This window comes from Amia ocellicauda, chromosome 4 (assembly GCF_036373705.1).
Source record: "Amia ocellicauda isolate fAmiCal2 chromosome 4, fAmiCal2.hap1, whole genome shotgun sequence".
In the NCBI taxonomy this organism is placed as follows: Eukaryota; Metazoa; Chordata; class Actinopteri; order Amiiformes; family Amiidae; genus Amia; species Amia ocellicauda.
Window position 1 is genome coordinate 20,165,807 of NC_089853.1, and position 13,172 is coordinate 20,178,978.

The 13,172-nt window shown below is 47.6% G+C and overlaps 1 non-coding gene and 1 pseudogene across 1 annotated transcript; both read left to right on the forward strand.

Moving 5' to 3' along the window:
- The first annotated feature begins 3,034 nt into the window (after positions 1-3,034).
- On the forward strand, positions 3,035-3,232 carry LOC136748969 (small nucleolar RNA U3). The gene has a single exon (XR_010816688.1). It is a non-coding gene; the product is annotated as a small nucleolar RNA U3 (small nucleolar RNA).
- A 6,292-nt stretch (positions 3,233-9,524) lies between these two features.
- LOC136748976 (uncharacterized) lies at positions 9,525-9,697 on the forward strand (annotated as a pseudogene).
- Positions 9,698-13,172: the final 3,475 nt, after the last annotated feature.

Consider the following 13,172-nt stretch of genomic DNA (forward strand, 5'->3'; position numbering starts at 1 on the left):
AGCTGGGGAAACGGAAAGCTCGTGAGAGGCGGGCGAGATATTCCCATCTAAACGGCCGCCTCCAGCGCCTGAGTCTTTTACAGCTCAGAGGCTTCGACCTAGCTGAGGAGGTGGCCCGGGTCAAACTGAGTCTCTCCGCCCTCTATCGGGAGGAGCAAGAGAAGATCAAGGTCCTTTCCAGGGTCCGCATCATGGAGGACGATGAGAAATGCAGCCGCTTCTTCTTCAAGAAAACGAAGGAGAGGCGGCCTGCAATGTCCTCCATGATCGACTCCTCGGGGCAAGAGGTGGAGGGCAGAGAGGCTGTTGAGACAGTGGTGCGGGATTTCTACAGGGAGTTGTACGATCAGAAGGTGGTGGATCAAAATCTGATCCATCACTTTCTGTCCCTGTTGGAGTCCTGCAATGAGGGGGACGAGGAGGAGGAGGAGGATCCAGAGATCACCACCACTAAACTCTCCCAGGTGATAAAGAGTCTTAACTCTGGAAGGACACCAGGTCCCGACGGGATCCCTGCTGAGTTCTATAAGATCCTTTGGGAGGTGCTTAAAGAAGATCTGGGCCAGGTCTTGGGGTCGATGTACAGAGAGGGCAGATTGGCCCCTTCGATGAAGAAGAGTATCCTCTCCCTTCTTCACAAGAAGGGAGACACGAAAGATCTGAGGAACTGGCGGCCAGTCAGCCTCCTGTGCACCGACTACAAGATACTGGCCAAAGCACTGACGCTCCGGCTGCAGCGGCCACTCCCTCAAGTCGTGGGTCCCGACCAGGTCTGTGGTGCCCGGGGGAGATCGGCGGCCGACAACGCCATGCTGCTCAGGGATGTCGTGGCCTACTCGAACGAGAGAGGGCTTCCCCTGGTCCTAATCAGCTTGGACCAGGAGAAAGCCTTCGACAGAGTGGGCCACGAATACCTGCAGCTTGTTATGGAGAGGATGGGTCTCGCTCTTGGCCTGAGGAAGTGGGTCAAGATCATCTACAGCGGCCTAAGCAGCAGGGTCCTTGTGAACCGCCACCTGACCGAACCATTTCCGGTCAGGTCGGGGGTCCGGCAGGGTTGTCCCCTGTCGGCCCTGCTGTACGTCCTCTGCTTGGAGCCGTTCATGCAGGCGATCCGCCGGGACGTCCGGGTGACAGGTTTCCATCTCCCGGGTTCCGGCGGAGAGCAACTGAAGGCCCTGGCCTATATGGACGACGTGGCCGTGGTCTGCACGGACGCTCCGTCCGTGGCCAGGGTCGAGGAACTGCTGGACGGCTTCTGCAGGGCGACGGGGGCCGCTGTGAATAAGGCCAAGAGCGAGGTCTACCTCTCCAGGGCATGGCCTGTCGGCCGGGGCCCGCCGACCGTGTTCCCTGTGAAGCCGTTTATCAAGGTTCTGGGGATCACGATCGACGGGACCAACACGGGCACCCGGAGCTGGGAGGAGGCCATAGCAAAGGTCCAAAAGAAGATCCACGGCTGGAGCACAAGGACCTTGACGATGGCTGGTAAGGTGCTGGTCGTAAAGGCCATCCTCTTCCCGATACTCCTCTACGTAGGAATGATCTTCCCCCCAGACAAGGGTATCGCAAAACTAGTGACCCGAATTATATTTCGGTTTGTCTGGGGGAGCAAAATGGAGAGGCTGAAAAGAGTGCAGATGGTGAAGGGTACCCTGGATGGAGGTAGGGGGGTCCCGGACGTTGTGCGGCTGATAAAGGCGCAGGGGCTGGCTTATGTGGTCAAGAACATCCAGGCTGCTGGCAAGAAAGTGAGTTTCATGAACCGCTTTTATTTTGCCAGCAGCCTGAGACCATTCGGCCTCTGCGCCATGGACAACACCAGGCCGCACTCGTGGGATCCCCCGCCGTTCTACAGGGCGCTCCGAGCCTTTGCGCTCGAAGTAGGTCTCCATAAAGTCGTGCTGGCCTCCTGGGATTATAAGACCATCTGTAGTCAGATGAGATCTGCCCAGGAGACCAGCCGGATAGAAGATTTCCCTCCCGAAACCTGCCGGTTTATCTGGGCTAACGCTACGCACGTTTGCCTCACGAACACGCAGAAAGATGTCTCCTGGATGGCTGTGAGTCGGTGTCTCCCCACCCGAGTGTTCATGCACAGAAGGGGCATAGCTCCTTATGACACGTGCCCCTATAAGGGTTGCTTGGGGAAGGAGACGGAGGCTCACATCTTTAGTGAGTGCCCCTCCGCCCACAGGGTCTGGCTCCTGTTTTCTCCGTTCCTCCACAGGTTTGCCGTTCCTGCGCGGGCGACCGCCCAGCAGATCCTATACGGTCCAGCCAAGGGAATTTCTACATCTACCTTGAGGTGCTGGTGGCGTGTCGTCTGCGCAGTGAAGCAGGCACTGTGGGAGGGACGGAACATCTGTTTGTTCAATAAGCAGGAGCTGGACCCGATCGTCATCGCGCGGAGGGGCATGGTGTTTGTGAAAGACTACGTCAATCTGGAGGTCCATCAGAGGGGCAAGGAGGAAGCCTTTAAGAACTGGCGCATACAAGATCTGGGGGAGCTCAGGATCCCGTGATGGGACCCACCTCCGGGGACGGTTAGTTCCCCCTGCTGGAGCCCGAGTCCAAGATCTTTTAAAGATCTTTTAAAGATTTTATGAATGATTGTTTTTAAAAGAAGATTTTAAATAATGAATCTTAATTGTTTTTAAAGATTTAGTTGTTTTTAAATCACATTGTTTAGGGCTTTTTAGGTATAGTTTTGTTATATTTTGTTGTCAAATACATTGACCGTTTTTGGGTTTAATTTAAAATGCATTAGACTTTTTTTGTTTGTTTTTTATTTTTTCCTTTTAATTGTTTCTTTATTTTGTCTAATGCGTTTTCTGTTATTTTCAATGTATTTGACTCTTTTGTTGGTGTGCAGTTTTTGCTTTTATCACGTTTTGTTTATTTGATTTGAGCACGTTTATTTTAAAGTTAATTGTTTTAGTTTTGTTAAAAAAAATCACAAGATTTTAAAAATTTTAAGTGATTTTAAGAATTGATATTCTAAATGATTTTAATCACAAGTATTAAAATTGAAATTGTTCTATTTTAAGAAATGTAAAAATACTAAACCTAATAAACAGTATTTCTAAAGTGTTTGGTCTCTCTGACCCCGAGGAGGAGCCGTAGCGCCCCCTTCTGAGCGCGAAGCGGGCCGAGCTGCACTGCGGCTGCGCGGCCATTGATGACCGTTCCTCCCTCTGGGGCTGGAGGAAGGGGGCGCTTTCTGAGTGGTCAGACTCTTTACTCTCGTCAATAACAGAGCGGCTGTGTTTGCTCTGCGCGCTGCGCTGCCTCAGGAAGGGACACCAGTCCGGCCGCTTAGGAAGCCTGAGCCGCTGCGCATCACTGGCACCTGTTTTGGTGCGAGTGGAAGTGACAGCAGGACACCCCCAACAAGGGAATGCTTTTGCAGGTGGTGGCCGCACACAATTGCTCTCTCCTTATCCTTCCTGAGTGGTCAGACTCTTTATTCTCGTCATAATCAGACTCAGATTCTTATGTCTAGTTATATAGTACTTCCGAAACAATCATTAACAAGTGTCTCAGTTTTGAATAGATTTACAGATTTCTTTTTAGAGCACTTTACTCGCATTACTATATCTATATATGTATCTGTTGTTTCTTTTCATGTTGGAAGTTTGTACACGAATATTCCACATGAAGGTGGTTTGGAGGCGCTATCATATTATTTTGAACCCCAAAAGATTACATTCCTATGCATTTTCTATTAAAAATAACGGAATTTGTCTTGAAGTCCAACTATTTCTTGTTCAATAACAAGTATTATTTATAATCTCAGGGTACAGCCATGGGTTCGTCATTTGCCCCAAAATATGCAAATGTATATTTGGGTTATTGGGGAAAACAATATATTAATGATCGTTCCTCCAATCCACTATTACGAATTGTTTATTTAAGGAAAAGCTATATTGGTGATATAATTTTACTGTGGACTGGTTCTGCAGATGATTTGATGGTGTTAAGCAATTATATACAATACTCATCACACTTTGAAATTTACTATGGAATATAGTCAAAATGAATTGCATTTTTTAGATTTGAATATTTCCATAAATACTGATGGACATTTAATATGTCAATTTTTCGGAAACCCACTGCCCGAAATAGATCTTACATGCTCATCCGAAATATATGATTAAAAACATACCCTATGGTCAATTCACATGCCTTCAAAGAATATGTGGCAATGAGTCTGATTATGAATGTAAAGCTAAAGATCTCCAGAATCGGTTTCAGTTAAGGGGTTACAAAAGTGACAAACGAAGAGAAATTTAAAAATAGGTATATCAGAACATAAAGCTGCTATTCGCAATAACAATATGGACTATGCTATAGCCAGACATTATAAAAAAAAAAGAATCATGGGTCAGCCTCTAGTTTGACATTTGTGGCAATTGAAAAAATAGCAGAATAACATTAAGCGTTTGCTAAACAGAGAAGCGTTTTGGATTTTCACTGTAAAAGCAATGGAACCATATGGGTTAAATGAAACCCTGGATCTTAGTTCTTTTTTGTGAATGGATAAGTTTTGGGAAAAATGTATTGTTCAGATTTGATTCTTTCATGTGGAATATGGTGAGTGATCATGTTTATATGAAAATGAATTGTCATTATTGTTGGGATGTAATTGATATTAACGTTTTTATTATCTTTCCAATAGTAGGATCAATATATCAAAACTATGCAGTAATAGTGAGAGAAACCTTTGTCCAGCAGGGGGCATCGAGCTGTATTTGACAGTCTTCTTCTTTTCCTTGCAGGGAGCTGATCCATCAGGCCAGACCAGACGAGACGGGGAGGTGCCGGTTGACAGAGCTGCAGAGTCCTGGGTCCTTGGAGCGGTCCGGAGGCCGAGGCGAGTGGAGATTGGGACGGACCGGGAGCGACAGGGGACCTAGCCAGAGGAGTCGGCGGATGGGTCCCATCCAGAAACCCGGCCGACCATCTACCCGGAGCCCGGCCTGACCAGGACTGCTCCCTGCTGACGTCACCAGCCAGGATCCAGGAGAGGCCTCGGATTCCAGGGACCGACCAGGCCGATCGGTAACGTCCCTGAGGGAGGCCTCCTGCAGCCAGGGCCCGGACTTCTCCCCGGGAGAGGGGTCAGGTATGCCCTCCCGGCAGTAGTGGGAGAGCCGCAGGTCCTCAGGAGACGAGAGTCGGCGCCAGTGTCCTTTCCCAGAAAGACATCAGGGATGTAATGGCAAGGTCACTGGTGCTGGGGGAGGAGGCCTGCGGCGGCAGACAGCCGGGAAGGGAGAGACCACCCCCTCCCCTACCATTAGTTAAAAGAACAACTAGCGGGGTCTACACAGTTTTCTCCCCAGTTATACATAAAGCCTCTGCCCTGCCATCTGTTCGTCGGGCCTCGGCCTCAAAGGAACCAGGGAGAACCTCCAGCACCACGGGCCCTGAGCCCAGTGGAGTTTCGCCAGCCTTACCGGGTGGCGGGAGCCGAGCCCCCCAAATAGTCTTCCTAGAGGATCAAGCGATGAGGCAAATGATTGAAATGATGGGTGCTAGCGCTAAGCTAGGTGAGGGAGAAGAGAGGAGTGGGGAAGAGAAAGGTTTCTTTACATGATTGTTACGGAGCGGGTAATTGCCCTCACAGCCATTATGGCATTAACTATTATTTCAATAAATGTGAGGAGCATTGCTGAGGTGAAAAAGAGGACCGATGTTTTAAACTCTCTGGCTGGAATGAAGGCGGATATTATTTGTTTGCAGGAGTGTGGCATCCCGTTCCAAAAAGAATATAAAGATCTCCGGGACACTTGGACCCTAGGAGAATCCTTCTGGTCGGGGTCCAATGTGTCCCGAGCGGACGGGATTGCCGTACTCCTGAAAAACCCCTTCATAACAGTTAAAACATTTAAGGTAATAGAGGCGGGCAGACTGGCCAGCCTCGATTTTAAATACAAGGGGGCTGTATTGAGGCTGGTCAATGTCTATGCCCCCACCAGCCAGAGAGAGAGAGTCCTCTTTCTCCCTCAGCTACGCCCGCTCCTGATCGGCACCTTGCCAGTTATCATTTCAGGTGATTTCAACTGTGCTCTGAGGGATGTAGACCGGAGTAAGCCCCGCAACGATAGATCCAGCAGGGACCTCGCTGCGTTCGTGGAGGACTTTGAACTCTGCGACGCAGGTCGGGACCTGGTCCCCTTGTTCACCTGGGTGAGTTCTTCTGGCTCCTCCTTCTCCAGGATAGATCTCGTCCTCCTCAGCAAGCCACTGGAGAGGACCGCCATGTCTTCGGAGGCGGTCTTCTTTTCAGACCACAGGCTCCTGACGACAGAGGTGCTCATTCCGAGCACACGGGAGTCGGGGCCTGGGGTCTGGAAGCTCAACACCTCTCTGCTCGATGACCCTCGTGTGATTAAGACCTTTAGCAGACGCCTCGAGGAGTGGAGGACCCTGAAGGACCTTTTTGATTCTCCCATAGAGTGGTGGGAGATGATGAAGAAAAGAACCAAGGGCTACTTCATTCAGCTGGGGAAACGGAAAGCTCGCGAGAGGCGGGCGAGATATTCCCATCTAAACGGCCGCCTCCAGCGCCTGAGTCTTTTACAGCTCAGAGGCTTCGACCTAGCTGAGGAGGTGGCCCGGGTCAAACTGAGTCTCTCCGCCCTCTATCGGGAGGAGCAAGAGAAGATCAAGGTCCTTTCCAGGGTCCGTATCATGGAGGACGATGAGAAATGCAGCCGCTTCTTCTTCAAGAAAACGAAGGAGAGGCGGCCTGCAATGTCCTCCATGATCGACTCCTCGGGGCAAGAGGTGGAGGGCAGAGAGGCTGTTGAGACAGTGGTGCGGGATTTCTACAGGGAGTTGTACGACCAGAAGGTGGTGGATCAAAATCTGATCCATCACTTTCTGTCCCTGTTGGAGTCCCGCAATGAGGGGGACGAGGAGGAGGAGGAGGATCCAGAGATCACCACCACTGAACTCTCCCAGGTGATAAAGAGTCTTAACTCTGGAAGGACACCGGGTCCCGACGGGATCCCTGCTGAGTTCTATAAGATCTTTTGGGAGGTGCTTAAGGAAGATCTGGGCCAGGTCCTGGGGTCGATGTACAGAGAGGGCAGATTGGCCCCTTCGATGAAGAAGAGTATCCTCTCCCTTCTTCACAAGAAGGGAGACACGAAAGATCTGAGGAACTGGCGGCCAGTCAGCCTCCTGTGCACCGACTACAAGATTCTGGCCAAAGCACTGACGCTCCGGCTGCAGCGGCCACTCCCTCAAGTCGTGGGTCCCGACCAGGTCTGTGGTGCCCGGGGGAGATCGGCGGCCGACAACGCCATGCTGCTCGGGGATGTCGTGGCCTACTCGAACGAGAGAGGGCTTCCCCTGGTCCTAATCAGCTTGGACCAGGAGAAAGCCTTCGACAGAGTGGGCCACGAATACCTGCAGCTTGTTATGGAGGGGATGGGTCTCGCTCTTGGCCTGAGGAAGTGGGTCAAGATCGTCTACAGCGGCCTAAGCAGCAGGGTCCTTGTGAACCGCCACCTGACCGAACCATTTCCGGTCAGGTCGGGGGTCCGGCAGGGTTGTCCCCTGTCGGCCCTGCTGTACGTCCTCTGCTTGGAGCCGTTCATGCAGGCGATCCGCCGGGACGTCCGGGTGACAGGTTTCCATCTCCCGGGTTCCGGCGGAGAGCAACTGAAGGCCCTGGCCTATATGGACGACGTGGCCGTGGTCTGCACGGACGCTCCGTCCGTGGCCAGGGTCGAGGAACTGCTGGACGGCTTCTGCAGGGCGACGGGGGCCGCTGTGAATAAGGCCAAGAGCGAGATCTACCTCTCCAGGGCATGGCCTGTCGGCCGGGGCCCGCCGACCGTGTTCCCTGTGAAGCCGTCTATCAAGGTTCTGGGCATCACGATCGACGGGACCAACACGGGCACCCGGAGCTGGGAGGAGGCCATAGCGAAGGTCCAACGGAAGATCCACGGCTGGAGCACAAGGACCTTGACGATGGCTGGTAAGGTGCTGGTCGTAAAGGCCATCCTCTTCCCGATACTCCTCTACGTAGGAATGATCTTCCCCCCAGACAAGGTCATCGCAAAACTAGTGACCCGAATTATATTTCGGTTTGTCTGGGGGAGCAAAATGGAGAGGCTGAAAAGAGTGCAGATGGTGAAGGGTACCCTGGATGGAGGCAGGGGGGTCCCGGACGTTGTGCGGCTGATAAAGGCGCAGGGGCTGGCCTATGTGGTCAAGAACATCCAGGCTGCTGGCAAGAAAGTGAGTTTCATGAACCGCTTTTATTTTGCCAGCAGCCTGAGACCATTCGGCCTCTGCGCCATGGATAACACCAGGCCGCACTCGTGGGATCCCCCGCCGTTCTACAGGGCGCTCCGAGCCTTTGCGCTCGAAGTAGGCCTCCATAAAGTCGTGCTGGCCTCCTGGGATTATAAGACCATCTGTAGTCAGATGAGATCTGCCCAGGAGACCAGCCGGATAGAAGATTTCCCTCCCGAAACCTGCCGGTTTATCTGGGCTAACGCTACGCACGTTTGTCTCACGAATACGCAGAAAGATGTCTCCTGGATGGCTGTGAGTCGGTGTCTCCCCACCCGAGTGTTCATGCACAGAAGGGGCATAGCTCCTTATGACACCTGCCCCTATAAGGGTTGCCTGGGGAAGGAGACGGAGGCTCACATCTTTAGTGAGTGCCCCTCCGCCCACAGGGTCTGGCTCCTGTTTTCTCCGTTCCTCCACAGGTTTGCCGTTCCTGCGCGGGTGACCGCCCAGCAGATCCTGTACGGTCCGGCCAGGGGAATATCAACATCTACCCTGAGGTGCTGGTGGCGTGTCGTCTGCGCAGTGAAGCAGGCACTGTGGGAGGGACGGAACATCTGTCTGTTCAACAAGCAGGAGCTGGACCCGATCGTCATCGCGCGGAGGGGCATGGTGTTCGTAAGAGACTATGTCAATCTGGAGGTCCATCAGAGGGGCAAGGAGGAAGCCTATAAGAACTGGCGTATACAAGATCTGGGGGAGCTCAGGATCCCATGATGGGACCCACCTCCGTGGACGGTCAGTTCCCCCTGCTGGAGCCCGAGTCCAAGATCTTTTAAAGATTTTATGGATGATTGTTTTTAAAAAAGATTTTAAAAATGAATCTTAATTGTTTTTAAAGATTTAGTTGTTTTTAAATCACATTGTTTAGGGTTTTTGGTATAGTTTTGTTATATTCTTTTGTCAAATACATTGACCGTTTTGGGTTTAATTTAAAATGCATTGGACCTTTTTTGTTTGTTTTTTATTTTTTCCTTTTTAATTGTTTCTTTATTTTGTTCAATGCATTTTCAGTTATTTTCAATGTATTTGACCTTTATGTTGGTGAGCAGTTTTTGCTTTTATCACGTTTGTTTTGTTGTTTTGGGCACGTTTAATTTGAAGTTAATTGTTTTGTTCTTTGTTAAAATCACAGATTTTAAAAATTTTAAGTGATTTTAAGGATTGATATTTTAATGATTTTAATCACAAGTATTAAAAAAATTGAATTGTTTTTATTTTATGAAATGAAAAATACTAAATTCAATAAAAAAAAAAAAAAAGTGTTTGGTCTCTCTGACCCCGAGGAGGAGCGGGCGGGCCGAGCTGCACTGCGGCTGCGCGGCCATTGATGACCGTTCCTCCCTCTGGGGCTGGAGGAAGGGGGCGCTTACTGAGTGGTCAGACTCTTTACTCTCGTCAATAACAGAGCGGCTGTGTTTGTTCTGCACACTGCGCTGCATCAGGAAGGGACACCAGTCTGGCCGCTTAGGAAGCCTGAGCCGCTGCGCATCACTGTCACCTGTTTTGGTGCGAGTGAAAGTGACAGCAGGACACCCCCAACAAGGGAATGGTTTTGCAGGTGGTGGCCGCACACAATTGCTCTCTCCTTATCCTTCCTGAGTGGTCAGACTCTTTATTCTCGTCAAACTCAGAGGGAAACCAATCAAAACTACCAGGGCTATACAGTTCTGTACTAATTAAACATTATTAAAGGGTTGTAAAGCTACTTAATCTAATATGAACTGATTAAATGGCCCATTTTCTGATTACACTGTAAAGTATAAAGCTGTTGCAGCATGAAGGGAACTTCAATTGCATTAACTTCCATGTCTCCACTGCTGAAGACTTAATCTGTATTGGTACAGAAGGTTGCCTATTGGAGCAATTTAACACTAGCCAAGTAGCAGCGAAATGGTTATCCTCTTCTAAGTAGACATGCTAGATCTGTGACACGTGCACATACCACGTGCACATCCCATGTTCGTTTGTATTTGTTCTCTTAGTGATTCGTGATTTTAACAAACATCATTAATTATGTATTATAACATTCCGTTAGATGTACGTAAATGATGTAATTGCACTCATATGAAAGTTTACAATAGTATACGATGGTATACTATTGGATGTACTATGGTACATGTTTCTGTATCATGGTACTGTATGGTACAATGTGAATCGTGTACCATGGTGTACCATGGTATACAATGGTATGTACTATGGTATGTTACATTACTTTATAGTACTATGGTACAATATATAAAATGTACCATAGTAAAATACCTTGAACACCATAGGTGTTAATGTGCACATGGTACATGTCCACACCAGGTGGATCAAGAGACCAGAACAATTCAATGTCAACCTGTGCATTTACAAAAAGCTATTTGGACCACACTTAATTGTTTATTTAAGAGATGCTATTTTTTTTACGTTATGCACTCTCTCAAAATGAACTTAGTTACTAATATAAATTATTAATAAACCAGATATATTAATACAAACCAAGCAAGACACACTAATCTGTTTTAAGTGATATTTAGTACATCTGTAAAAGTTGAAAGGGTTGACAAATACAGTGTTAATGTTAAGTTTCACTGGTCGCCAAATTCAAATCACTGGTATAAAGTTAAGTCCTAATTCAGAGGTCATCTCTAGTCCATTTCAAACAATGGCATCTTAATAATGTGGAGAAATCTGTCATGCTGCAAAAGGATGCATTTTGCTTCAATTTCTTTTGATGTACACACCATCAACTCATGCGTGGTCTGAACCTAAACCAAGAACTTTGAAATATGTACATTAATAGCAGAATCATAAATAGTACATTGATTCTGCACCTTGGCCAACTTCTGGTAAAATATTAGCAGCTCTGAACAAGAGCATTCCTCTACACACTGACATGCTGTTCGGACCACCACAAAAGAAGAAATTACTCCATAGGACTGTTGTGTAGCTATGACAGAATTATTCCTGTTGTAACCTACTCCATATTCTTGAGTTGCTAGTAATTTCTTGAAAACAATACAATGCTTGTAAACGCAAGCAAGACTATTCTGCAGGTAACAATTACGTACAGTATTTTTCTCTAATGCCACCTTTTCACTGGCAGACAGTTGTCTTTTCATACCCTTTTCCAGGGTAACTATATCACCATTAATGTAGTTTGCCATGTTTGTCAGAGGAACATAACTGGTCAGTCTTTAGAAAAGGCGGCTTGCTTCTCTGGATGCACTGAGTCACCACTGCGTATAATTATTTGCTATGCAAAGAAATTCCTTAAGATTTGACAAGGCACTGCTTGTGTTCTACAGAATAAATCAAGCAATTTTCATTGGTACTTTCATACACAAATGCTGAGTTGGCCCGTAATAGACCCCGATCCCTAGCACTTTGTGTGAGATGCACAAGCAAATGAGAATAATAAGAACAGTGCTCTGGAATTTGTGACACAAAATAAATGAGACACAATTCTGTGCAGTTCAGCTGATCTTGAATGGTCACACAAGAGAGGAGAATATGAAGAGCGCACACAAGAAGCATCCAATGGTTATAAAACCTTCTCTGTAAAATATTTTTCAAAATCACTGGAGAATACAGGAGAAGAAATGCTCTCCATTCGGTCGCTTTCCAAAAATGTATTTCGGAAAGTGGTCTTGGATTACATCTCACTTCATTAGGTGGCTGAATGTTGAGCATTTCATCATCAAGAACCCTTAAATCCAAAGGCTGCAAATGGAACTCTTCTTCAAGATATTCAGGATCAACCCATAGATTTGTGAACAGCCAAACAACACCAAGGCACACTGATTGCATATAGTCTGGTACAAATCCATTAATTATGTCAAAAGAAGGTAACACAAGTAGGGTCCTAGCACCTTTGACACTCAGCTTGATCATTGTTACTTTCTAATACTGTTTCAACCATTTCAATTGTGCCAGCCATTGTTCTCTGTGGTGGTTCTTCAGAAGTCAGAGGGTACACGCTTGCGTAACTCTTCCCTTTTGCAACAACTGTCCCTTCATGACAACAGAAGCCACAGCCATATGCTCCATTAAACTGTTTAAAATTGTGAACCATGGCACGTGCAACCGCATCACAAACACATATTAGTGCACGCACTCTGCTAGTATGCTGATGTCCATTCTTATCTATCCCAGCAAAGCCATCAGCATGTAAACTCTGTAGTTCTGAAACAAACGGAGTAACATACGTGTCAATGCATGGCTTTTGTCTTCCAAACCACAACGTATGCAGCACAACATTACTACGTCTGTCTTTCAAAGTCAACTCATTCACTGTGCACAAAATAGGCCATATTGAGTACTGTGAAGACTTGAACACAGGGCTACCATCACAGTTGAATGAAATAGTGATGTTGTCTTGATTTTCAACAAACTCTCCCTGCTCTTTGTACAGATTTCCAGTACTGATGTCACATGTCTCAGCATCAGGTCGAAAATGAGACCTTATTGATGTTTGACACAAGATATTTTAAGTTGTGGAGCTAGTGGCATAACCCAAAAATTGTTTGCTAACTTGAGTAGTCCCTGTTTGTTCACTGCACAATTACAGGCCTGACGATGGTCCTTTGGATCTCTACTAAGATATTCTAAACACTTTGGGCAGTAAAAGTGGACTTCTGCAGTCAGGTTAAAAAATGCCTTATCCAAAAACCATTTTGTTTTTGGTACACATCCTGGTGCTACAGTATTTAATAAATCCAGTATGTCTTTTAAAGCTACACCAGACAAGCCATGTCTCAAAGAAAATGCCATCAGCAGGGCCAGAAAGTTGTCCCTGCAAAGATTTTTTTTTTTTTTTTTAAATGCACACAAATATAAAAAACCCGTATAGCATAATCACTGGGTCAATG